At 39.3% G+C, this 26,252-nt stretch overlaps 1 protein-coding gene across 8 annotated transcripts in view; it reads left to right on the top strand.

Annotated features, from left to right (window-relative positions):
• The window catches only part of KCNIP4 (potassium voltage-gated channel interacting protein 4), a 287,694-nt gene that overhangs the window by 184,198 nt on the left and 77,244 nt on the right, over positions 1–26,252 (top strand). The window contains exon 1 of one of the 8 annotated variants that reach the window (XM_068149284.1): positions 23,496–23,578. The exons of 6 other annotated variants lie outside the window; for them this stretch is intronic. The gene's annotated coding sequence lies outside the window, so the exon portion shown is untranslated. Of the gene's footprint in view, positions 1–23,495; positions 23,579–26,252 lie in introns of those variants that run through there. One more of the 8 variants, XM_068149285.1, reaches the window with a different exon arrangement.

Here is a 26,252-nt window from a genome sequence, read left to right as displayed (position 1 = left end):
AAATCTGCTCCAGATATAATTCAGAAAGTGCAGCTTAAGGCTTCATTCAGTGTATTTTTTCATCTGGGTTTGAATAAAGCTGAAGGAAATTGGTGCTGAAAATTGGAAGTGTGAAAAGAAATGGAAGATGCTTTTTCATTTGAATGAAATTGCTGCTTTGGAAAGGAGCTTCAACACATGGAGGGAAAGGGAGGAAAGGAAAAGGTGACTACAGGAATACAGTGTTCATTGTGTCCATTTCAATTCAAAAGCTATAAAATGTTGAAAGTGAGCAAGAGTCAAGGCCTTGGTGACAGCTTATCTGCTTTGCTGGTTTTTGGTAGTTTAGCAGGGAGCTCTCTAGCAACACATACACTGATGGTCCTGACAGACACAACCCTTACTGAGCTCTTGTCAAGAATACTTTGAGAACATGAAATGTTGCACAAGAATGGGAGATTTACTATGTTTTCTGAGGGCTTTTTTTCCCAATTTTGATTAATTTGGAGAAAAGAGAAATGAGAGGCAGCTTGCCAAGGGTCAATGCTTGATAATTTTACTATAAATATCATCTAGGTCCAGCCACCCAACTATGGAATCTACAATAAAGTGCAGTAACAGAATGCATAGTTATTTGTCATTACCTTTGTCTCTTGTGTGGGTTTTGTTTGTGTGGTTTTGGTGTGTGTGTGTTGGTTTGGTTTGGTTTTGGTTCTTTAAGTATGGAATAGAAGGTTTGTATCTTGGTGGTGAAGCCATGTGCTATTTTATGATGGGGCAGGTAATTAAAACCAAAGAGAGACTGAAGAAAAAAGCAGTGAGCTACTGAAGGACAAACATGCTGCTCAGTGTCCTGCGTAGGTTAATAATGAAGGCTTTAAAATAACTACAAATTACAACTCAGTTTCCTAAATCAAATGGATGTTTTGCTTTCCCCCCTCCCTGTTCCTTATTGAAAAGTGCATGCATGAGGGAGAGAGAATTTCTTGAAAGCTTTAGAAAAGCTTATCAATAGATAAGGCATATTCCACAGAGCTCATTTAGGTTTGTTTTGTTGTGGTGTTTGATTTTTTCCTCTGATGTATCAGTTTGTGATGCACAATATTCCATTAAAGATTATTACACTAGTCTCTCCCATTTGAATGCTGAGCTCACTTTACAGCGACAATATCAAATGGATATCTGCATTATTTATAATCCTTGGCATTTGGTTTGTGGTGTCTAGAATCTAATGACAGGAGTGAGCATTCAGCTCTGCACATCCAGCTTTGGTTGGGAGTTTTAATCAAGCATTTGTGCCAAACGTTGATTACCTGTTAATCAGCTCAAATAAACCTGAACCTGAGTATCACAGGGTACATGAAAAGGGCTATTTTTAGATTCAGAGACTGTCAACACTAAGGCAGAATTAAATTGCAGGGATGAGTGGCTAGAAAGCTGAGCTGGAAAGATATTTTTACTTGTGCAGGATTAAAATTGTGCTATTTCAACAGCATTGTTTTGCAGCTGGTAACAAGTAGCTAGGTTTAATTTTTCTGTTCCCTTTCCCCTACTCATAACAATCTCTAAAGTGTCTACTGTGAGACTGGGAAAAATGTAACCTAATAGACAATAATGTGATGGACAGACTGATTACTTTGTAAATCTGTCACAGTGTGGGTGGATGAATAGGATTCCCTTTTGCTTCTTTGTAAACTGAATCTCTCTCACTCAATTTCCCTTGAAACTGATAGGCTGACAAATTTTCCTTTCACTTTGGTGATAATTATCACTGTATTGGTGTTCACTAACAAAATTCAAACGATGTATAACTGGGAAAAGCATATTTTGTACCAGGGTATCTGAAACAGTCTAAACCTTTCTCAGGTGAACAGCAAATTGAGAACTGTGCAAGACAATACATTATGTGGGAGATGAGAGTGAAGTAATGCTTCCTGCTGCTCCTGACATCAATCAATCGTTTGAAAATAGTCAACAAGAATCAAAAAAAGGAGAAAACTCTCTTGATTTTTAGAAATCAGTATCTTAAGGCACTGGTAACTCTCTTGTCATCTGCTCCTTAAAGCCAAACTGTCTGTGTGACCGTTGAAGTTTTCCTCCTGAGGTGTTTTCTCTAAAAAGCCTTGGGGATTACTAAATTTCTTGGAAATGGTAGAGTACCGTTGACAGTGTAATGACTTTGCACTCAAGTTATGCTGTTTAGCTGTTTTGCTTGTGCTTCTGTTTGGTCTACATCAGGAATTTCAGTTGGCTTCCAACTGAAAAAAAAAAAAAAAAAAAAAGGAGAAAGGAAAAGAAAACTAAGTTCTGAGCCACGGAGAGTTTCGGCAGCGGTGCAGGTAACAGCCAAATTGGCAGGGCACGCACGATCCGTCATCTGTCGAGCTCTTGCATTTGGTGACCAGCAATTCATTGTTAACCATCTGTTTAAATCTCTTTGTCACATCCTGTGGTTATGCTGATTTTGTAGGGAATTTTTAAATCTATTAACAAAATGTTACTGACCTAGAATGAATCAGTAGATGAATCCATATGGTTCTAGTCTATGAAGTTTTTCCAGCTGTGTCCTTGACCCATAGCATATTTGGCAGGGGTTAGGCTGATCTACTAGCCAGAAAGTCTCTACAGAAAACCCATGCACCTGACATAATCAGTCTCTGTTGCTGTGTACTTGATAACTGCATCTCTGTGAACAATTTATTTCAGTGCACTATGTCTTGTAAGGCATCAAGTCATTCAGCTTCCGTGTGAGCCAGACTTTATCAAAGCTCAAGAAAATTTGCCTGTCAGGACTTGCTCTGCCTACTTGGTCTAATGAAAATATTGGAGAGTTGATCTGCCTTTGGAAGTGCAATTAGGACTCCTAAGCTTTAATTTTAAGCTAGTGTCGCTCAGTTTCAAAACAATGTTGATATTAGGGAATATATTAGTTGATAATGTTGCCTTCCCAGCTGCTGATCTGCCACATGCACTGAGCTAGTGGTCAGCTGTGCAGCCTGTGTTTCCATGGGCAACAGCTGAAGAAGCTCATATGAGTAAAGGAAGAAAACAAGCAAAGTGCAAAGTCCTTTATGAACATGTGACTGCTGGTTTAAAATAGATATTTGAAGTGTACTTATTAACTGCCTGGAAGAAGAGGAAAAATGCACATGATCGTGACTTGTACTTCACCTCTGATTTTGAAATACGAGGGCTTTGGCTCAGGGTTTCAGTACAGTATTGTACCAGTATTTTTTCTCCCTTTTTTCCTATCTCTTTTTGTTTGTTTGTTGTTAAAAAACCACACTCATAGCAGCTGATGTTTACACTGTGTGCCCCTTATAGTGTACAGCAAGTAAAGCTGAAGAGTCAAACACCAACATGTACGAGAGAAGTCAGGATGACATTCAAAAACTAAATTTAATCCCAGGTAATCTGGAGATCCCACGAATGAAGTAGCTTAACATTCTATGGGATGGAAATAAAAATCATAAGCCCTTTAAAGTACTCTTGAGGTCACTGTAGTTTTTCAGTATATCAGTTAGGCATATTGAATAAACAAATCAAGAAATCAGTGTGGAGATTATAAACTGATAATTGCATCAGTTTGGGGGGGAAGGTGTTTCAAAGAGTTGGGACCCATATGTTTTAGTTTCTGATGCTTCTCTGGAAGTGAATGGCTCATATGAGCTGTTAATTTAGAACGTTTTACTGTCTGCTCATCCCCAACACAAGACAGTTATGAGTAATTCATGACAACCTCAGTATTGCACTTTTAAGACAGAAACTGCATCACTGAAAGCCTCAAGGAACAGGGCCCCACACCCATTCTGTAGTCTCACGTTTACAATTGTACTCACTTCTTCCATTACTATAGTGTCTGAAAGAAAGGTAATGCCATCAAAAGTCCATAGTTTTGGAGATTGATGGATTCTGTTTGATTGGTTTTTAGTCTTTCAGTACTATATTGGCCTGATACCATGTCAGTGCTCTTTAGGTACAATATTGGCATGCACCTTCTCTTAGTCCTTAAGATGTAAGGGCCCACTTCAGCTGCCAACTGAACCATCCAAAGGTTTCAATTAGATCTGCTCTGTTTTTTTCCTCTTCACATTATGAGTAAGTGCATTTCAACTGCTTGCCCTTTTAGATTTTATTTATTGACTGTTTCTTGTTTTCATTGGCTGTTTTGCTTGCCCCTACCTGACCTTGGATGCTTCTATTTATTTGTATATGTACAGTCTGAGTAAAGGCAGTGTGAGTAATAAAAACATACTGAAAGTGATTCTATTTATTTGACTATTGCAACAGCTGACCAAATGTGCAGTGCTTTAGGAGCAGATCTTCCTGACCTACAGCTTTGAAACAGAAGCTCTCTCCCAGATTAATTAAGAGCTTCACAAACTGCAATTTGCATATGATTTTTAACACAGAAGGCACAACTGTTACTCAGCTGAAACCAATATATCACAGAAAAAAACCCTTGAATTATTCGGTAAACCTCTGCCCTAGAAAAATGGAGCTTTAGCTAGGCTGCTATCTCACATAAACTCAAGAATCACAGAACAGTTCTGGTTTGGAGGAGCCTCTGGAAATAATTTTGCCCAAACTCAAACTTTGCTGCTCAGGACTGGGACATCTTCTTAAACAGGGTTGTCAGGGCTTGTTCAGTTGAGGTCTGAATAGCTCTAGACCTTCCTGGCAGCCTGTCTCAGTGTCTGACCAGCTTTTGAACAAGCAGGTATACCTGCAGTGCTCAGGACATTGTTGTGCAGGGCTGTTTGCAGCATTCTGGTCGTAGGGAAACTGTGCAGTGGTAATTAGCTTAGCCTGAGAGGAGAACAGCCAGTGCTGAATGATTACACCTGTCAAAATGTAAGCATCTACAAGGATTGATGGCTGCTGTGACTTCTTCAGTAGCTCTATCCAGATGCATATAAATATTACTTAGAGAAAACACCATTCAAATCATGCTGCTGACAAGGTCATTAGATGCCTCATATGATGTTGTTTTGGAATTTCAGAGCAATCTTCCTTGGCTTATGATTCCAGATGTACTGCACCAGAGGAATAAAAATAAAAAGAGAGAGAAAAAAAAAAGACAAGAAGAGAAAGGGGAGAAGGGGGAGGAAACGTATGATCTTTAACACTAATAACAAGCACTCAGCAAATAGATTTATAAAATAATTTAATTGCAGTAGTTCATCATTCCATAATTTCCTTAATAACTAGCTTAATACAACTGGGGCCCCAGTTGCAATTGTACCATTAAATATGAGGTAACAAAACAAGTTACATTAGGAGATAGAGGGAAAGCTGAAAATCACAGAACGTTTTGGGCTTCAAAGGGCCCTTAAAGGTTATCTAGTCCAGCCCCCTTGCAGTGAGCAGGGACATCTTCAACTAGATCAGGTTGTTCAGAACCCTGTCCAATCTGATCTGGAATATTTCCAGCCATGGGGCATCTACCACCGCTCTGGACAACTTGGACCAGTGGCTCACCACCCTCATAGGAGAAGTGTTCCACCCCTCTTGCTGTGTCAAAAACGAGAATGCAATGGTAACTATGAATACTTTCCATGCCTGCAGCATGAGATCCACATTTCCATTCTTCTGTTTGAAGCAGATGTTTCTTGTGAAGTCATGTGTGGCAATTGAATCTTCCCGATATCAAGAGCTGTCTTTCTGATGTTCACAAACTTCTGTGCTTGAAATCAAACAATACCAAGCTCCTCATCAGTGACCTGCCATTTCTTGAATGATATCTGACAAGGAAGTTAAGATATTTACCAGGGAAACAAGTTCACTCAGACCATGATTCTGACTGCTCTGGCGCTTGCACACATGTGAAATGTTTCAGTCATCCTAAACATCTAATCCTAAGCACCTCCATCTTTAACAGGAGGACTTTTTCTGTCATACATTTGCTCACGATCCATGCTGAAGCTGAAGAATTGAGGGGCTTGAGTAAATAGAAAGTTTGTCACTTCAGAATGTCCAAAATAGATTAAAAACAAACCAAAACAGCACCAACCCAGCTGCCTTAAACAGGCAGGTGGAATTGAAGCCACAGTTACACAAACTCCTAAAATTAAGCTGAAGAGCAAGTAACTCATCAGTGCTATGCTCCCCTCTGAGCGTTCTGTGTCATGAATTTCTCTTTACATTAAGCCTTTCCACTAGTTTTATAATGTTTCCTGTGGAGTATTTTGCTTCTGGGTGCACTAAATGACAAAGGAAGGAATACATGCAGGGAGAACTTACATGGCCAGTCTTGGAAGATTGAATGACTATATTTTGTTACATTCATAAACCACAATTCACTTACACACCAATATTTAACCTTTTTTTTCTGTCTGGAGTAGTGTTTCTGGTGAGAAAACCTCAACTGTGTCTTTCCAAGTATATTTCTTTTTTCCATTCACAGATTTATATAAAGAATTTCAAATGAAACTTAATTTAGTAGGGGAAAAGTACCCCTATAATTACCTTTTTAATTTGCACAGAATTAGTGTGGATGGCAAAGAGTATCAGTGTCTTCCTTGCTCTAAGCCATTGAGCTGCTGGTTTTGTAAGGCTTAGCTATGCTTTATTAAAAGAAATCTACTTCCTATGTTTTATTTTTAGACTCCCCTGTGAGGGCCTGCCTTGTGTTGCCAAACAAAAAGAATGTGAGAATGTCTTTGAATGTTAAAAACTGTTCGTGTAGTTAAGTACCAAATTCACCCTTAATGAAGATTCAAAAGGAAATTATTTGGTTTATCTCTCCTGGAGGCAACATCTTTTCCTATGATACTAGAACGATAGCTGCATTTCCACACCCTGCTCAGTCTCTCTTCAGCCCTGCTGCTGAACAGTAGAGTAATAAATATGTGAAGTGTTCTTACAGGTAATCTGAATAAAGTAATCACTTTTGTAACTCCTCTAAGAAATAGTTCATGGCAAAGAAACATCAGAGAGTTCATCTCTAATTACATGGCAGGGATACAATTCAGTTAAAGCTCACCTGCAGGTCAATGGCCTGGGATTAGGGTTAAGTTTTCTGTAACAATTAAAAAGCTTCATAGCCTCTCAAGTTCTCCAGGGATTTTGTACTCTAACTTTTCTGTAGTGTATTTCTTTCCTGGAGCTGACTTGAATTTGAATGCACTGGATGGTAATAATTGTCATCTCTGTTCATACAACTTCAGTGTTTCGATGGAGAGCAAAATGTTTCTGAAATTCCTGGGTATGTGCTTAACGCTGATTTTTATGAGGCCAGGACTTGCAGGAACCCCAGGGCACGTTTTAAAATGAATCTTGCTCATTTCTGTGCAATTAGAGCAGTTATTCTTTAGGCTATATATTAACTCATATCACTCTCCAGTAGGGTGAAGACTTTGTAACCATGGCAATTTTGTCACATGAGATTTTTAATTCTTTGTTTTTAGGGGAAAAAAGAAAAAGGTTAGCTAGCAGGTATTGCTTTTATTTTCTCTTTATAACCATGTGTTCAGTCAGAGGGTTTAGGAGTTTGTCACTCTTCTAGTTAAAAGGAAACTTTCAAGATCTGGCAGAACATGATTTCAGTATAGAATCAAGAATTTATGGCACTGCAAATGCTGCAAAATAGACAACATTTGTATAGAGTGTAGAAACAAGCATATGAACTGTAAGTATGCTTTTTATTGGTCTTGGCAGAGCTGTCCCTTGGAGCTTTAGCAAAATAAATGAGTTACTGTTTGCCATCTTGCAGAGAGGAAGCTGAAGCATAAGAAAATGTTCATATTGCCCTAAGCTAAACATATGGAGCCAAGGAACATGACAGAAAGTGCTATACTTAACAATATGTAGGATGGTAGGTGCTCATTTTGAGAAGATTTTCTATCTAGTTATGATAGTACACATTTTCTACTGACCTTCAGAGTTAGTTTAAGAACAATTAAGGCACCATAACAGAGATGTAAATGAAGATGAGCTCTTCACCTAGCTTGAGGGAGAGAACCACTTCTCTCTGAAACTGGTTTACAGCTGTGCAAGTGGATCTGGTTCTGCTCTTGCTTTTCTCAGGTGAATGCAATGCAAGGGATTTGCATAAAACAACATCATTGCTTTCACTTAAAGGGATGCTTCCCATCTCATAAGTCTAGAGAGAGATGATTGATTGAGCTTGGCCAATGGGCATGGGTCCTGGGCTGTCCTGTAGCCTGGTTTGTGTCCCACACATGGGGGAGGCTGGGTAGGCACCAAGTCAGGTTTGTCTGCCTCAGAGGCTCTCAAATCACCCAAGATTATAGTGCTAACAGTATAGAGTATCACCCAAGAGTATAGTGCTTCAGTAAAAGACTGAAAGGATTGGTAGTGGAGCTGTTAGTTGTAATTCTTTGTTTTAAAAGTGTTTGAATGAAAATACATGAAATACTTGCAATTCACTGCGTGAAAGTAGTTGGCATCACTAGTCCAATGTTCAATGGCCACCTGTCCATAAACAGAAATCATAGAATCAATAAGGTTGGAAAAGACCTCAGAGATCATCAAGTCCAGCCTATTACCCGACACCTCATGACTAATTAAACCATGGCTCCAAGTGCCACATCCAATCCTTTTTTGAACATCCCCAGGGATGGGGACTCTACCACCTCCCTGGGCAGCACGTTCCAATGGCCAATTACTCTTTCTGTGAAGAACTTTCTCCTCACCTAAAGCCTGAACTTCCACTGGCATAGCTTGAGACTGTCCTCTTGTTCTGGTGCTGGTTGTCATCTTCAGCACGTGAGCCAAGAACTGGATGGGAATGAAATCTGACCACACTTACTCTGCTCTTTGTAGACCATTGTGTGAGGAAATAGCTTAATGTTTACCTTTCCTGTGAAATAAACTTAGGACCCTGTTTCTGAGGTAGCAACTTCAGTATTTTGAGAGTCATATTTGTTTCAGGTGTTCACTTTTACAGCTCCTAAGCTCAGGAAAACTACTAAAAATGTTGCTTGAAAAGTTAAAAGAGGCAAAACCCAATCAGAACTGAAAGCATGCTTTCAAACAAGATTCTGTAAAAGCAGGCCTGTTTATAGCTGGATGGGGCATCAGGTATTCTTTTTATTTCAAGCCATGTGGAGCACTGGAGCCTGGTGTGGAAGTGATCATCCATGTTTTCATACCTTTTTTTTTTAAGGAGAATATTGAGAACCTGACATAGTATTGATTTCTGCACAATTTAACACACAGCTTGCTCAGTTTACAAGTGTGTGCACTGATGTGAATGCTAAGGAAGAGAAGAACCAGAATAAATGTGGTTTAAGTACTGTATTGCTACACAAACAGATAAAAAGGATTAAACAAATACTCTTTGGGAAGAGTTTCTTATTGTTTATGCCTTTTAGACTCAAAGACTTGGCAAACCTGCTGTGTGACCGTGCCTGCTGCCTGGAAAATAGCTTTTTCCTTTATTAGTCTAACTCAGACACTGATTTATTGAGCCAGAAAAGGATAAGGCAGCTTTAGTTCTTCCATTAACACCAGCTGGGGCCTATATCATATAATATTGTGCAAATACACAGCTTCATCCCATCACATCCAAAATGCATCAACCCCTAACCTCTGCCAGTAGTACTAGAACTTTCTAGAAGTTCTTTATGTCAGATATCTCTTGTTTTCTCTTGTTTCTCTGTTTCTTTAATTTCAGAGAGGTAAAACGGAGGTAAAAAATGGAGGTACATGTAAGACTAGCAAGAAACCTCCTTATGTTCTTCTCTGGTGCTTTATTCTTGACATGATGATCTTAAAGGTGCCTTCCAGCCTGTGATTCATCCCCAGCAGAATGAAGAACTGCTGTTACAGGTCCCTGTCAAAGGCTTTTTTTTCTTAATGGAAGAGATGATGTGTAATTTACTTTCTCAGCGTGAATAATACAGGGGGAGAAAAAGCCACTCTTTACAAATGGTTTTTCTTAGTTGGAATGGTGAAGTCCATGTTTTCCAGGATATTAAGCAAAGAACCCTGCTTGGTTTGTCTTCAAAGACAAACTAGAGAAGAGCTCCCACTCCTAGCTCAAGATGTTCCCTAGTTAAAATTCTCTAAAGTGTTAAATCCAGCTGCTGGTGAGAGATGGGGAATGTCAGAGAAAACTTAATGCCTGCACTGTAGAGAGGGCAGAGGTATAGAGCAAATGTGCAGCCTGTAGCTCCTTCATTTTTGATAACACCTGTTAAAGAAAAGTTGCTGTGGAGTTGTAAGGCATTGGAACACTTCCAGGCTTTTCAGCCCAGGCCTGCAGTGGTTGCAGAGTTCTGTTTGTTATCTTTCAGATAAGAAGCCAGAAACAAATGAAGACATGAATAAAATGGCATTTTTATTTTTCTTTTCTTTATAGTGCCAGCACATAAGATAAAACTTTCCTCTGTGGGAACTCATCTTGTGTGATATGATGCTTTTTATCTGCCACCCTATTATAAGACTCACATTATGCATTGTGAGCTTTTCTACTTTATCCTCTTCAGTTTCTTTAGGCAGAACACTTGACATTTAGCTTACCAAATTGTTAGGCTCTTAAGTTAGTCAAGGCAGAACATCCTGCCAGTAATAGCAGTATACTACAAAACAATTCAGAAGTTTTAGGCTGTGTCTAGACCATCTTGATGGCCTCAGAAGTGAGGTCAAGTGATATGGAGTGGCTCATGTTCGTATTTTTAGAGGTTGTAAGAGACAGTTTGCATCCATAATATCTGCCAGTGGATGAATTACTCTGGGCAAGCGCTTGGCTCATAGAAATGCCTGAGGAGAGTCCATCCTCAGTCAGCTTTACTTTCCCTTTGAGCAATGTCCTAAGTGTGAAGGAGCAAGCAGGTTCATAGATGTGTCTAGGATCCCTCCTGGGGCCTCAGCACCTCACTGTTTTTGCCCAGACTTCCAGCAAGGTTTATTTTTTTGTAATGTTTGTAGAACTTTAACTTCCACTCTGAAACTTAGGTTGTTGTCCCCCAAACACCTGAAGCACATATGATAAATAACAACAGCGTGACAGCAGGCTTCCCCTTTTGTTTTGTTTGAGTTGTTTTCAGTTTCCTGTGGTTACTTTTCTCTGGTCTCCAAATACTTTCAGTGTCTTCACACAGAAATTTGAAATAGTTACCATATCTCTTAATAAGATGGAGCTAATCAGTCATGACAAAAAACATTACAGAAAATGATAATGGCAAAAGCATTTGAGGTTTTCATTGTGTCTCCTGGGGTAGTCATTTAAAACCACTGAGTCTGAGCAAGAGTACAGTGTAATTCATGACTCTTCCCATTTCACACTGAGCTCAGACTTCAGTAACACAAAGTGGTTTATCAGCTTGAGGTGAAAGGTAGAATGATAAATGTTGTGAGGAGTAAAGATTGGTATAGGCAATATTATGTCATGTTTATTAGTTGGATGTTAAGCTGGATGATAAGAGAGGTATCTGAATTAACCTCTCTCTGGTTGTTTTCTTCTGTGAGGTTATAGAGTGGGATTCTGTCTCTTTGGACATGGGTCTCAGATTGCTTATATCTCTTGAGACATTGCTAGGAAATCTTGATTCCATCACTGCCTGCTGGTGAACAAGTGACAAGTAAATTGCAAGATGTGTGCTACATTTCTTTTAGTATACCATAGTGTACCACTTCTGCCACATTCAGATGCCTGCCCTTGGGCTGTTGCTCTAAGTGAGCACATAATGACAAAGAAATCATCCTGGAGGGAGGAGATGCAATCTCTTTGACCACAGTGATGCAGAAGCAGAGTTGGCAGACTTGCTGCTGCTGTGTTTTGGGAATCCAGGAAAGAGATGCATTCTCTGAATCTCATGTAACAGCCTAAATTAGTTGCTGAGAATTTCTACTAGGCTGAGCCACTGAAATCCATACTTAATTCAGACAGTGGCAGAGAGGTGAAGGATCCCAGACACAAGCCCTCAGTCACTCACCACAAAACCACAAAAAACTTGTGGTGTTGTGACAAGTTTGTGCTTGGAGAAGGGAGACACAGGGCTTGAGGGGCAACTAAACTTCACATTTTCTCTTGGTTTAGAAGCACCTTTTTTCCTCAGTCCATGTGAAAAAGGTTTATTGGATACTTTACATGGGCCAAGAGAAAATTGTCTGATATGTTATGGGAACCATTTCAAAAAGCATTCTTGCTTACTCAAGATGGGTAGGACAGATCTCTGTGGGCTTGGTAAAGGCAATGAATGATCTTGTGTGTTTTCACATTTGGATTTCAGGTCTTAGCTCTTTGCACTAAGAAAGTTTAGGCACGAGGCTTAGAGTTTGAAATCTCACAGCTGACACTAATGAGTGTTTGGGTGAATTTTAATATTGCAGTTAAAAAAATAAACAATTTGAAATCAGTGCCTCAACTTGCAGTGACAACAGAAACAGGAAAATGCAGGGAATAAGGCAAGTCAAATGTAATGGTATGTGTGTTCTAATCAAGCCATACTTTTAGCATTAAGGATGTTTTGGGAATAAATTAAGTTTATCTATTATGCACACATTTTTACCAAAAGAGGCCCAGAGGTTTCTTTCTGTAGCAATATATTGGGCAGTTGCTTCAGCATGCTTTTAAAACCACTTGTTCTGAAGCAGGTGTGTAGAAAACAATAACAGAAATCACAAGGTGTTTTTTTTTTCCTGCATCTTACTTAGGTTGCCATAAAGTGAAGTACCTGACCTCGAGGAAAGCTCTCTCAGCCATTTGGGAATATGTTCTTTAACTATTGGTTTCTTTTAGCGGTGTGTAATCCCAGGCCGTGGCTAAATGTGTTGCTGTACCAAGTGCTGAGATATTTGACTGAGAAAAACAAGAGTTTGCAATCAAAACAAATACATTATTCATATTTCTATACTTTGCTAAATAAATTGTTTGATTAAGCAAACAAATTGAGTTGTGTTTCGTGCTGGGTACAGATATTACATTATTTGGTATGATTTGTGGAAAGAGTCTTTCCTTTTCACATACTGAGTGGGTATAATTTTCATCTCCTAGTTAAGCAGTTTTTAAAATTATCTTAGCTACCATAAAATGCTTCTTTATGAAAAGAGAACATTATTTTCACACTATGGTAATTTGGTGGTTTTTATTTTGGAGCTGCCTTTGAAACCTCGATTCATACTGAGCAATAGTTTCCCAGCGGGACCACTTAATGAAGGACTACCTGGCTCAGAGCTCCGAAAGTGAGACCTCTATTTATATGAGAGTTCAAATTAAGCCTTCCAGTAAGACCTTAAAAGATGCTTGAAACTAGAAATGGTAGAAAACATATTGGTTGGTTCTTAGTTGACAAAATTCTTTGCTATTTCAGCTGAGCCAGAGAATCAAAGCAGGTTTTGGCAAGGTAATGCTGCTCAGACACTTGCTCTTGCCTTAGGTATATGCTGAGTAATGTATTCTGTTAAATGAGCATGAGCTTCCAAGAGTAACCAGTAGACATATGCATGTTGAGGAAGAAGGTGGCTCACACATAAGCCATCCTTCTGCTTCATAGGCTGCTTTTGCCAGGTAATTCATATTTCTGAAGATCTGAATGCTAACATTAGAATATTATCCATGAGATCTGTTAAGGTTTGTTCTGACCAGTTGTCAGAATACTGCTAACACACAGCTCAAAGCTAATTAGAACTTTTAATGTGGTGTTAGAAAACCTAAGTGGAACCAGCATTTGTTCTTGCTCCTTAATGTCTGTGTCAAAAACTGCCTCTTTTGCAGACAGTCCATAGAATTGGAGGGTTTGCTCTGACTTATACTTGTAGCTTCCTTTTTTTGTCTGTCCTCCTTAATAGTTATGTAGTTGATCCAAACACAAGATTTCAGAAAAAGTGGAGTTTTGTTTTCATAATTCCAGTATTTATTACTGATTTTTATGGTCTCAAGAATACAGACATAGCAATGAAAGCAAGTCATTGTGACGGCTGAAATGGTGATATGAATGTCATAAAAAAGTCTTCCTCTTCATGGGATGTTTACCTTGCTTCCTGAATTTCCTGTTTTAAATAGAGAAATAATTCCTTTGGCCAGCAGAGAGCAGCAATGATATATTTTATAACGACCTTACTGTGAGTCTGCCCTGCAAAATCTTGCTGCAGTTGTAAACTGGCTTGAGGAGTAGGTAATACTATGTATGACTATCATGAGTATGTATTTGTGGTGTTAAAATGACATCAACAACAGGCAAAATATGTCCCCTTTCAACTGCATTTGTTTCAGGACTTTTTAACTTGAAACACTTTCTGCTTAATTTCTTGTTTGTCTTTATGAAACTTAAAAATATTTATAGCCTGCACTATGTTGAAGTCATCCTTAGTAGTAGTAAGTGCTTGTGTTCACATTAATCTGAAAGCCTCCTGTGGAGTTTCTCTGCTTTTGTCGACAGTGTCTATATTTCAGTTCTTCCCATACAAATTCCGTTACACAAAGGTCAATAAATGTTTTATCCACTGACTTAGATGAAGTCAGGATCTCACCATTCTTGTGACATACATATTAATAGTTCATTATAAAGAGATTAATAACATGGGGTTAAAAATATTCTAGAAGTGCTTATTTTGTTTTGGTTGTTGCCCTGCTCTCTGGCCATGAGGATACTTGTGCAGTTTTACAAGCACTGCATAAGAAATAGAAGAACCTCAGATTTTCCTCTTCTTAGAGTGTCTTAACAATGCTGCTAGAGATTTATATTCCCTGTTCTGTAATGTGGCTCTTGCATGCTTTGTTGTGTAGTGCTACTCTAGAATCATCACAGCCATTCTTTATTCTCAATATTTTCAGTCCTGAAGATTGATTTTCCAGGCCCTAGTGGGACTAGTTTGCAGATTAGGACAGAAGCAGCATTAACAATGCCATTGTGCTATCGCTTTTGGACAGAAAGTGAGTTTACTGTTGGCTGACCCTGTATCATCTACATGTTGAGTATATATTGGTTCAAATCAAGTTCAGGAATGAATCTTCTGTTCCTACTACCACATGGGACAGTCTTACTTTCAGAGCAGTATTACTTTCAGAGGATATATAACTAGAAAATATGTTCCAACCACTGATGAATATTTGGTTCTGGGACATACTGCATGTAAGTTGAAGTGAAAACCTCATAGAACATATAAGTGGTTGTAGGAGCCTTGGCACCAAGTGTTCTGCTGTTCAGATCCACCCATGCTGCACCGCACCAAGGCCCCCCTGGATAAGTCAATTCAGGCTGCTTCATGCTTTCATAGTTCTAAAAAGCCAGGGTGGCAGCTAGCATTTATCTGCTTACACTGAGCTGCTGCTTCTGTTGTCTGAATACTGGTGTGCAAAAAATTCTGAGGTCCAGACTAGAAAAGCTTTATGAATTCAGGTTCCATTAGGCTTGAGCTATGTTGGAGAGCAATCTTTGGATTTACAATACTGAGACGTTCCCATGTGAGTTGCACTACCTCTCCCCCTTGTTGGGTGTTAGCATAACTTGCATTTAGTTCCCTTCAGTGTTTCTATTGCAAACTAAGAGCAGTTGTGTCACAGAGATTTTTGTGGAAGTAAACCTGGGCATGTTTATAAATTATTGAGATCCTGTCCTGATGAGCTCTGGAAAAAAGGAGAAAAAAAGATATGAGGAAAATATTGCTCTCTCTCCCTTCAGAACAGGTCTTGAACAGTGTGCAACAAATGAGTTGTGAGACCACAGACAGGATAAACAGGGGGGAAAAAGATTAAATAGCTCTTCATTAGCTGAGTACTGTCTTTCTGTAAATGTAATGAAAGAAGGTCTTGAAGTAAAAGAATCAAATCATGTAATTAAAGATCATATCAGTATTCACATGCCCAAAGCACCTGGCTTAGAGCTCTATGGGAGGTTTAGTTCTGGCATTTCATCACATGAATGTGTGATTCTGCAGCCAGAATGATATTCTTCTAACAAATTGCTTTACTGCAGCACACTCACATTAGGAATGGAACAGGTTTAATTTTGATTAAGTTACAATTCTCACCCTTTAATTATTTACTTGGATGTAATTATTTAGAGGGTAATTTAGAAATTACAAGAACCATTTCATGAATCAGTTTTTCATTGATCTTAGAATTTTATTAAATCTAAAGATATTGCCAACTGTCATTGGGATAATTATTGTCACAGCAGTATTTGGACTGAATCAATACTAGATTCTTACTTTGCAAGGCGTGATACACTGACAGAATGAGGTATAGTCCTGGACTTGAGGAGATTACAGTGGTTACAAGTACTAAGGGCAAATTGTAGAAAGGAGACCTCAAAAATGGAAGCTTAACATAGGGTGCAGGCAAATATTCTCACTATTTTCCTCTTGAATAGCTTGTAACTTTCTAATGCTCATATTTTCTCTTGATTTACCTTCATCAATTGACTTTGGCTGCTTGTTTTCTTCCTATGTTTTTGTTGCTCCTTGCAGCGATTCATGACACAAAAGAATGAGCAAACCACCGTGATTTACTTCAATCTCTGTTGTTGGGCTGTTCAGGTAAAGCTCAACTCGGTTTAGTGAGCCTATTGAAATGTTCAGTGCTCTACCTTTGTGTGAGGTGTGCTGGTGGATACACTCGGAGGGATCTTGGTGAACCAAAGGCAACTGAACTTACCTCATAAGTGTTTTGAAACCCTCCCCCGTTTTCAGAGTGCAGCCAGTGGTGAATACAAAAGGAACAGGGGTTTCAGGTCTCAGGCTTTGAAAACATTTAATCTAGGGAAGTCAGTTATATTATTATGGCAGAGAAAACGTTTGGTGAAAAAGGAAGCAAAGCTAGCAGTTAAGAAGCAAGGCTGTGTAGTGTATTGATGATGGAACTGTGGGAGGGAGGAGAAATAATTTATGGTGCTGCAGCTGTGTAGGTACGAGGTAGAAATACTCCAGAATTTGTAACTTCACCTGACTTTTGCGTTGACGTTATTGTACTCTTCACTAGTTCTGGAGGCGAAGACTCAAATCTCTTTAATGGCAGATGCAAACATGGATGTGCTACTTCAGTGTGTTAAAGTGTCAGAAAAGTTGTTTACATGCTCAGGCTGCTCTAATTAAATTCAAATCTGCTTAAAAGGGATTTAATTAGAGTAGAGCAAGCCCTCCACAGACATTGTACTATCTGCTTAAGCTGGCTGCATTGCTTTGGTTAGCATGTGAATTTATACTCAAGCTATAAACAGATTACCTGTTTTTAAATTGTCATTTTCAGCTGATGTTATCTGTGTATCCTCCTGCTATTCTTCATCACCAAGGGAAAAGTATATTAATTAAAGATGAGGTTTCAGAAGCTTCTAAAATACATTTCACTCTATTATCAGTTCCATGAGTGCTCCATGTCCCTGGGCAGCTGGCAGAAGTCATTGTATACTGCAGTTTTAGAATTTCTCTCCTGCTGGCATTGACATAATTCATTTTTTTCCCTGCCCTATGTCTAGAACTGGATTTACACAAGGAACAAGTTCTTGCACGTCTTATACCTTGTGTCTAATGAAGAGTTAAAACTTGTTTTGCCTGGAGACTGATTAGATCAAAGGGCTAAAAAAATGCCTGCAGGAGCAATGCAGCATTTTGACCTTTAAGGATGTGGAAATAAGCATTTGGGTTTTTACCTCCATGATTTCTTTGTTGACCAACTTTTAGCCTAATAATTGTTATTACATCTGTGCTTCATTGCCAAATGCAAAGGCTGTGGCTATGCTGGAAGAACTGACTTATTTTGACTCCTTATTTACTCCCAGGGTGAGGAGTGTATGTACCTCTGGAGAAAACAACTGCTGCTTATTGGATGCTATTAAAACTGGTACTCTGTTTTAAGCTAGAGTTCATATGTGACGGGTTTTTCCATCAATCAAATTTAACTTGAAGTCTGCTTTGCCACTGAGATTGAAGAGAAGCAGCCTCTGTGAAGAGCAGCATGATAAAGAATAAATAAAAATGGTAATGGGTCATTGATTCTGAAAGGAGCAAACCCAATATGTATTGGAAAATATATATTGCAATATGTTTGTCTGGGAGACAGAGCTTGCATTCCCAGGTTAGACTAGAAGAATCTAGACTTTCTCCTTTACTACACAGCTAGGAATTCAATTTGTGTAATGTAGAGAACAATCCATACTTCTCTCTTTTCTGTATGAAACAGCTGGGATTTCCCTCCCCACCCCCACACACCCTCTGCCTCCCCTCAGATTTTTCCAACTTTCTTTCAGTAGCTCTCAAGTATGAACCATGCTTTGGCATTAGAAAATACAATGCACATGGCTGCAGTGTCAAGGAGGGGTACACAGGACTCTATTTTCAAGGCTTGTGGGCAATACTTGCATGTAATATTGCATACAGTACCAAGGATGATGTCTGGGTTTTTTCAGGACCTTCCCTGCTCCCAGTTCACCATTTCCCCTGCTTTATGTGTTTTCCTGATGCTGCACTGGGTGGGGTCCCAGCACCTAACCCAAATCTTCATTAAAAGCCAAGCTTTAGGTGTGGAAACCTCCTAACTGTTCATTTGTTTTGCAATGTAATTTCAAAAGCTTGAATACTGTTGCCATGTCTTCTCCCTGTTCTCTCCCTAAGCCCAGCCCTTCCTCGCAGACCACAGTTTCTAAGCTCATTAATTTTCTTGTCATACTCTCAGCTTGTTCTAATTTTCTGTGTGTCTTTATCTGACTAAAACTTGTCAGAGTATTCCAGGGGAGGATTCCCCTGCAGCTCATTGCTGTCAACAGGGCAGGGAGAGTTTGTACAGTGTGTGGTACAGCCTAGTTGTTGGAACTTCCTCTGCAGTATTGATCATTTACTTCCCAGTCTTTTTACTTTGCTTTTTGTTTGTTCTGTTGTTTTTTTTTTTGAGGTGTGATCTCCTTTACAGTTTTTACTGCCTCGTAGGAGATCTTCAGGTGAAATGCTAATGATAGGGAGGTCAGAGATACTTAAAAGAATATATTTTGTTTCTAAACTATGGAACTTTCCAAGACACTATTAAAAAATTCCATTTTTTAAAATACATATGAAAGTAAAAAACAAAAGCAGGATACAAGACTGAAGAGTCAATATTACATTACCAATACTAAAAACATACTGAGGAAAGATGATTCCAAAGAGCAATAAATCCAGGAGGTTAAATAACGTCATGGTTAGGTTTTATTTCTGTCTCATTTTGGTCCTGATTCTCTTACATGCCTTTGCAAGCAGCCAAGCACAAAGCTGTGTCATCCTCTCACTTGTGGGGTTTGCTGCACTTATTTTAAGAGTTATTTAGATATTCTCAGTGACTAAACTGAGTCCTTGTGCTCTATATACCAAAACTCTTCTCTCTGTGTCACACAATCTGAGTCTTCCAATCTGAACTCGAACAACTGTGTAGAACTTGCCCTTTCCACTGAACTAACTGCTCAAATGGCTCTAAAATATATCCTCTAGAGTCTTTAATGCAGATCTTAGATAGATAGATAGATAGATAGATTCCTTTGTCAGAGGCAGGAATCTGCCACCTGTATTACACTGCCTATGTGAAATGCATAGAGTGACTTAAATATCACCAAAAACTGGCTCTTTTTGTTTGTGTGGAGTGTAGCTAGGATAGCCAGGTTGGGTGGACAAGATCCTGATCTGTCAGCTCACCACTCTCCAGTTCCTCCTGTACACTCTCTTACTGCCCATGTAATGCTATCACTTGCTCTGTGTTAGTTATAATCCTTATTGTTCATAAGCTGAGTCAATTCAGTTCAGCAACCTGCAGAAAACTACCTTTTCCCCCCTTCCTCCCTTCATGTTGATGGTTAAATAAGTTTAGTGTGCAATCAGGCAGGTGCCAGAGCTGGTATCAGAGAGCAGACAGGGTCACACACCGAGAAGAAAGGGAGGGTTGGCATTACTCTTTTTCCAGCAGTGAAGCACTTAATCAGCTCTTTTGCAGTGTAGAGACCTAATTAGTGTCTTGAATTTAGATGTCAAATTTGTCATGACAACTAAGCTAGGCAGCCTTAACACTAGCCGATAGATCACAAGTGCATTTTCATTCAATCTTATTTTTGACTTGGCACATCTATTCCCCTGAGTAAGGAGCCAGGCTTTTCTAGTTTGAAAATTGCTTAACCCTTCAGCATGCATTTTGAAAAGGCAGTGGGAAGGGAGAGGATCACATTAGAGGTGAAGTCGGACACCAAGTGGAAGCTGGCCATTTTCCCACTGTTCTGCTCTGTAAGAAACATGGAACTGCTGAACAGGTTGTCTGAAAATATGCAAATGTGGTGGGAAGCACAAGGAAGTAGTTGAAAAGGTTAGACTGAGATTATGAACATTACCTAACTGCAAAGGTTCACTGCCTTTTTCCACAAGTGGGAGATTCTCAGGTAACTAAAATGTGTCTCTTCTGCTTCTCGAAATCAGACTTGCAAGTGTCACTGAAGTTGCTTTTTGAATGATTCCTTACTAGCAACAGAAAAAACCACAGAATTTGCAGGTACTTAATTGTCAAAGTTCCACATCAAATTTGGCACTGGAATTTTTCATTTGTTTTTAATGTGTAGAAGATTGAACTTTGGGACATGGTTTAGTGGCCATGGTGGCGCTGGGCTGGAGTCACCATCCCTGAAGGTGTTAAAAAAACAGGACATGGTTTAATGGCCATGGTGGAGTTGGGTTGGTGGCTTGACTCAGTCTTTCCCAGCCAAAACAATTGCAGGATTCTAAATATTTCTGCCAGTGAATCTGAAGTTTGCAACCAAGCCTGTTTTGCAGTGGGGAAGGTGTTCCTTTGCAAAGCACCCAGAAGCACTGCACTTCAAACTTATGCTAATAAGTACTTTAAAACAAAATGCTCCCTCTACAACTCCAGGACTGTGAGTCCGCTGTTGATTTATGTTCAAAACTCGACTCTAAATGGTTCTTAGCTCTGACAAGTATTCTAATCACCATGATGAAATCAAACTTTTAGGCATACATGACTCCTTTGAAGGCTGTATGAACAATCTGTTAACAACACTGAAAACTAAGCTTGCTCTCCAGGGGGTTGCAAACTGCCAAAGATGTTATTCCTTTAAAACTGCTTTAGAAGTCTTTGCTCTGACAACTCTTTCTTTCTTTATTTTTTTTAAGATCCAAACAAGGTTTTAAGGGAAAGCTAACAGGTTCAAATACTGCCTGTTGAGTCTCCACACATTTTCCATAGCTTAGATGTGTTTTAGATCAGAAAGAATTGAATCTTTTTCATGTTCTGGGGGAACGTCTGCAATGGTTTTTGTTTGTTTTCTTGCAAAGCCATTAGCATTACAGACTGTGCAAGCACAGTGTAGCTAAACCAACACCATCTACTGTAACTTTTCTTGGGAAAGGAACTAAAATGCCTAGGAATTGATTCCCTGTATTTCTCTTTTTACTGAATACTCTAACTTCTGCTTTGAAGGTTCTCTGCAGAAACGTCTTCAGAGATGTTCTTTAGGAAGGGAGGCTCACCTGTGGTGCCATGACTGCGTAACATTTGAGTGACTGAGTAGCAAGCCTCACGTGTGTCCTCTGCTGCATTATTTTGTTTTTATAATCCCTTCATTGTTTCCTTTTGTTTTCTACAATTTTTTCAGTCTGCTTTCATTTCTCACCATGACTGAATTTTACAAATTCTTGTGTGTCAAAGTCAGAGGTAGGTGAGCTTGACCTGCACAGCTCTGCTGACAAAAGTCATTACCACACAAGCAGCTGTAGTAGAAAAAATGGGATTTGTGCAGTTTCACTTGGGAAGTGACCTGTGACTGGGACTGCCTGCTCTAGCAGAACTGAAGCCCTGCAGATGTACTGCTGGGGCTGGATTAGCAGTTGTTGTCTGTGCTGTGCATCATACAGCTGTGTGACAGAAATGGTTTGGGTGTATCAGGTAGAACATCTAAACTGTAAGCTCTGTGTACCAGAAATCATGCCCACCTTACTCCTTCCTCTTTGTACCAAAACAGGTACTTTTTTTCCCTTTCAGTAGTCCCTGCAAACCTATGAGCTGTCTGCCATTGTCACTAATGCTCACGAGGCCAAGGAATCCTTACTGAAAAGGCTGAGAGCATGATCCAAAGGAAGGAGCATGTTACAATACAGTTTGCTGAAATACTGCTTTTACCAACAATGGATGGTAGAAGTAGTAGATCCTTACTCAGAAGAACACACCTTATGTGGCAACAGACTTAAATACATGTGATAGCCTCTGGCTATTTCCCTACACTTACTTGTACTTTTGTACAAGACCAAGGCAGCTCTCGATAGTCACTGCATGTATTTGTTACAACATTCCTGGAGCTACTGAGGAGAAATACAGTGCTCTTTGAGATTGCTTCAGAACTCACACGTGTCTGGGCAGGGGTCCATTAGGATATTCCCTGGTTCATTTGTGGTTTGGAGTGGTTTTACTAGGAGAGAGCATCTCCCATGTTACAACCAACTATAGAAATACAGGTACACAATTTATGTTGCACCATGAATGCCTCTCTGAAACCTCTCAAGTGACATCTGAAAATCATTAATTGCCAGCAAAGTTAAAGCAGGGTGGAATCTGGCATATTAGACTACAAGTGTAGTTTACTTGTAATCCCAGGTGGGGTCTTTGTACATGTTTAGTGCTGCAGTGTAAAGGGGAAGCCAAAAGAGAATTCTTGCTCCTGGAGAAACATTTGAGGAGCAAATGCTGAAGTGTTGAGCTGGAATAGCTGTATTTGGTGCTTAATATCAGCTAAGTTGTTCTCAGTGCTTGTTCTGGGAAAGCTCTCTCAAGGAAGAAGGAAAAAATAGAAATGGGCACTCTTTGTGTCCTTTACTGCTGAGGCCAGGATTACTGCTCTGGCTAGATTACCATCTGGGATTTTAGATTAAAGCATTGAAAAACAATGCTTCAATTTTCTGATGCTGAATTAACATTATGCAATTCATACTCCTGTTGACCCCAAGACTGATCTTTAATGTATTGTGTTAACTTGGGATGTTGAGTAATAACACCATCCGCTGATGTCTCAAGTAATCCTCCTAGTGTGGCTTTGATTATTACATTTTGATTATTTATAGTAGTTCTTCAAATGTTGATATTTGCTTGCTCTCAGTTTTAGAAAATTCATTAGGACAAAACTGATTTTTTATTGCTGGTTGCAAGGCAGGTCAGCAACTTGAAAAATCTCAACCATTAATAGAAAGGAAAAGCTTCATGCCTGGATATTTTAACAAGGAAGAAGCCCCAAACCCTCATTTTAGCCACTTTTTCACTTCTAAACAGGACACTTCAGCTTAACTGATGTTAAGGCTGTAGTAGCATCAGATATACTTCTGGACATATATTCTGTAATGCTATGTGTGGAAACCCCAAAACTGATAGCTAATTCTTCTCAATTATTTAATTAGTTGATTGTCATCTGATTAATCTGAGACATTAAAGACTTTCTAAGGCTGTGATTCAGTTTCACTGCCTCTTTGCTGTCCCTGTGCCACTGTTTTATTGACTCATCTGAAGGGTTCAAGAGATTAGCAGGGCATAATTTTTTACGTCAGAGCAATATCCTGGTCTGACCTCGTTCAGAGATTGCTATGTCTTCCCACTTCTACACAGCACAGTCCAAAACAAATTCCCTTACATGTCTTGCATGCTTTGTCTTCAGGCTTATTGACTTGACCACAGTAAGAACACCTCAAGGTAAAAGATTTCTCCTTGTATTCATTTTTATAAGCTTAAAGATTCCTTTTGCTTCTTTTTTTTTCTAGTTTCTGATTTCTTTTTTCTTTCTGTCTGCCTCCCCCCACCCTTTTTCGTGTGTATGTGTAGGTAATTACCTGGTCTTTGTGCAAATGTTTGGGTACATATCCATAAGGCTTTCTGCTCTGCCTTGTCTTTCTCATCCTGTAGTTTCTATCTGAACTTACTGTTTTCTCCCTGGCAGTAAGCTTGACTGACTAATGAAAGCATGCGTGTGAGCACCTCCTGAGTCACTGTCAAGCTCATGTGGTGGTGTTGGTGGTCTAAGCTTTTTGAAATGATGCAGTCAGAATAAGCACTGAGGAGTAATTTGTTTTACAAATTTTTTTTACTCAGAGTTTGTCTGAACCATGATTTATACTGATGGGGACACAAAAAATGAAAGCAGCTCCTCACCATCCATTGTTCCTAACATTGCAGTTGCTCTGGATTGATGTGTTTACTTCTTGGAACTAGCTCCTGAGTAGGAAGCATCACCCTCCATTGGGTTTGACTTTGGTCTTTGTCACCCATTCCTTTTCATTCATTCTCATGTGCCTCTGTTGTAAAACATCATAGATGTACAGTCCAATATGTGCACTTACCATCTACTGATCAGGTTGGTATAGATACTGCAGTATCGTACCTTCCTTCAGCACTAGCTATCTCCCAACTGCTTTTTAGTAATGTCAGAAAGTTTCCATTTGCCCTTCACAACTCAGTGAACTGTGAATGCTGAGGTAATTGAGCCACCCACACCCTGGTCTGCAGGTGATATGAGTGATATATTTTATTAATATTTGATTAAATTGCAAATGTTGTGCTAAACTGAAATCGCTGGCCGAAGTTGAACAAGCGGATGAAATCACCCCCTTGTTTAAAAGCACTACATTCAAAGGTTAAGTAATCTGGACAATATAGTCTTCAAGTCTCTTGAAGCAATTAACCTATGCTCTGCTGCTTAAAAAAAGAAAGTGAAAAACAAGAATAATCCCCCAGCAAATATACTGAAATTGGAGGCTCTTGCAACATTAATTTCACACCTTCCTAGTTTAGGTTAATGACTTCTGATTGTAACAATGAAGATTAAATGGATCTCATTCATCCTGTAGTAGTTAAGAGATAGTATACACTTGCAACACCTGCAAATGACTGAAATTGAATGTTCTATCCTTGCATTAAGACCCAGGAAGGTCTGTAATAGCTTCAGTTTATGAAGAAGTTGATTCTCTCTTGGTTTGAGGAGCACTGAATTATTGGACTTACTCCCATTTACTTGGATGTGTGCCTCAAGGAACCTAATTTTGCAAAAGCCATTTAATATGACTTTGTTTAGAACTATGTATTTCCAGTTGGAATGTATAGCTACCAAAAGAAGATGCTGGCTACTACAGAGAATGCTAAAGCCAGCTGGAGAGAGGAAGAATATTAAGAAATGGAAGGCAGGAGAGCTCCAGCATCACATAACTCATTTGATGCATGTAGCCAAAACTGTGGAAAAATAGGCTTTTTCCAGTTGTAAAGTGAAGACTGGGAGGGCAATTGGCTTTCCATCCAGAGTCCTTAAACTTCTTTTCTCTTAAACTTGTGTTCTCTAATCTCACACTCTGTTACAAAAGATTTAAATGACCTTCCTAGCAGTCCTTTTAGGTATTTTTGTGGCATTATGAAATTGCACCTGCATGATGTGCTATCTAGAGTGTCTGACATAACTGTAACTGCAGGGGTGGGTGGGGAAAGCTCAGTGTTAACGAATTCAGCAAGAGCCCTGGGCACAAACAGGTTGGTTAATCTGTGTAAAACTCAGCAGCTAAGCAGATGTTATTTGTGGTCTCTGTGTGCTGCCTTAGGTACAGACCAGATAGGTGTGGATAAGCACCCACAGGGTTTATTAATTAACATGCAGCATGTTTGCAGACCTCGTGTTTATCTAGCGGTGTCTCCCTTCAAGACTCTGCTTCTTAGGCTTTTTCTTTTTTTTCCCTTTTAAGGGACTTGTTACTTCTGAGAGCTGTTTTTGTAGGCAAACTGTTTAATCTGCTGCACCAGGAATAGTTGTAGAGCCACGGCCAGATATGACAGCTTTTCTTCTAATTACCCTTTTGCTCTTTAACATATGGAGGTTTACAAAAGAGGAAACTACAAAAGAAGTAGGATTTGTTTAAATGCTTCGTCTAGAACAAGTGCTAACCTTCAGATTTGTGACTGTGTGTATTTAAAGAGTGCTGTAAGTTCTACCTTGAAATGTTAGTGACCCCAGCTTATAAATTTCTCTCTGTGGAAATGTGTTCTTCTCTGAACACTGTCATCATTCTTCACGTGCCTTTTATTGACTGTAACAAGGCTCTTAGGAACATCTAATCAGGCACAGTCAATAAGCTGTGCTTGAAGGTTTGTTGTTATGCATTGACAGAATGCTCATTTATTTAGCTACACTCTGTCTCTAAATGCCACATGTGGGCTGTATGTTTTTCTTGCCTGGAAAACAAAGAAGTTGCATTGGACCAGATGGTTAACTGGCAACCTGGTGCACCCATACAGAGGACTTGAGGGCAGAAGTGGTTTCTTCTATTGCATAGCTCATTAAATTGCTGCTTTATATGGGAGATAAAACTGCTGGGAGTAGGTGATTTAC

This window comes from Melanerpes formicivorus, unplaced genomic scaffold (assembly GCF_026170545.1).
Source record: "Melanerpes formicivorus ecotype bairdi unplaced genomic scaffold, bMelFor1.0.p_v2 SCAF_18, whole genome shotgun sequence".
NCBI classification, from domain to species: domain Eukaryota; kingdom Metazoa; phylum Chordata; class Aves; order Piciformes; family Picidae; genus Melanerpes; species Melanerpes formicivorus.
This window is presented reverse-complemented; position numbering and strand designations above follow the sequence as displayed.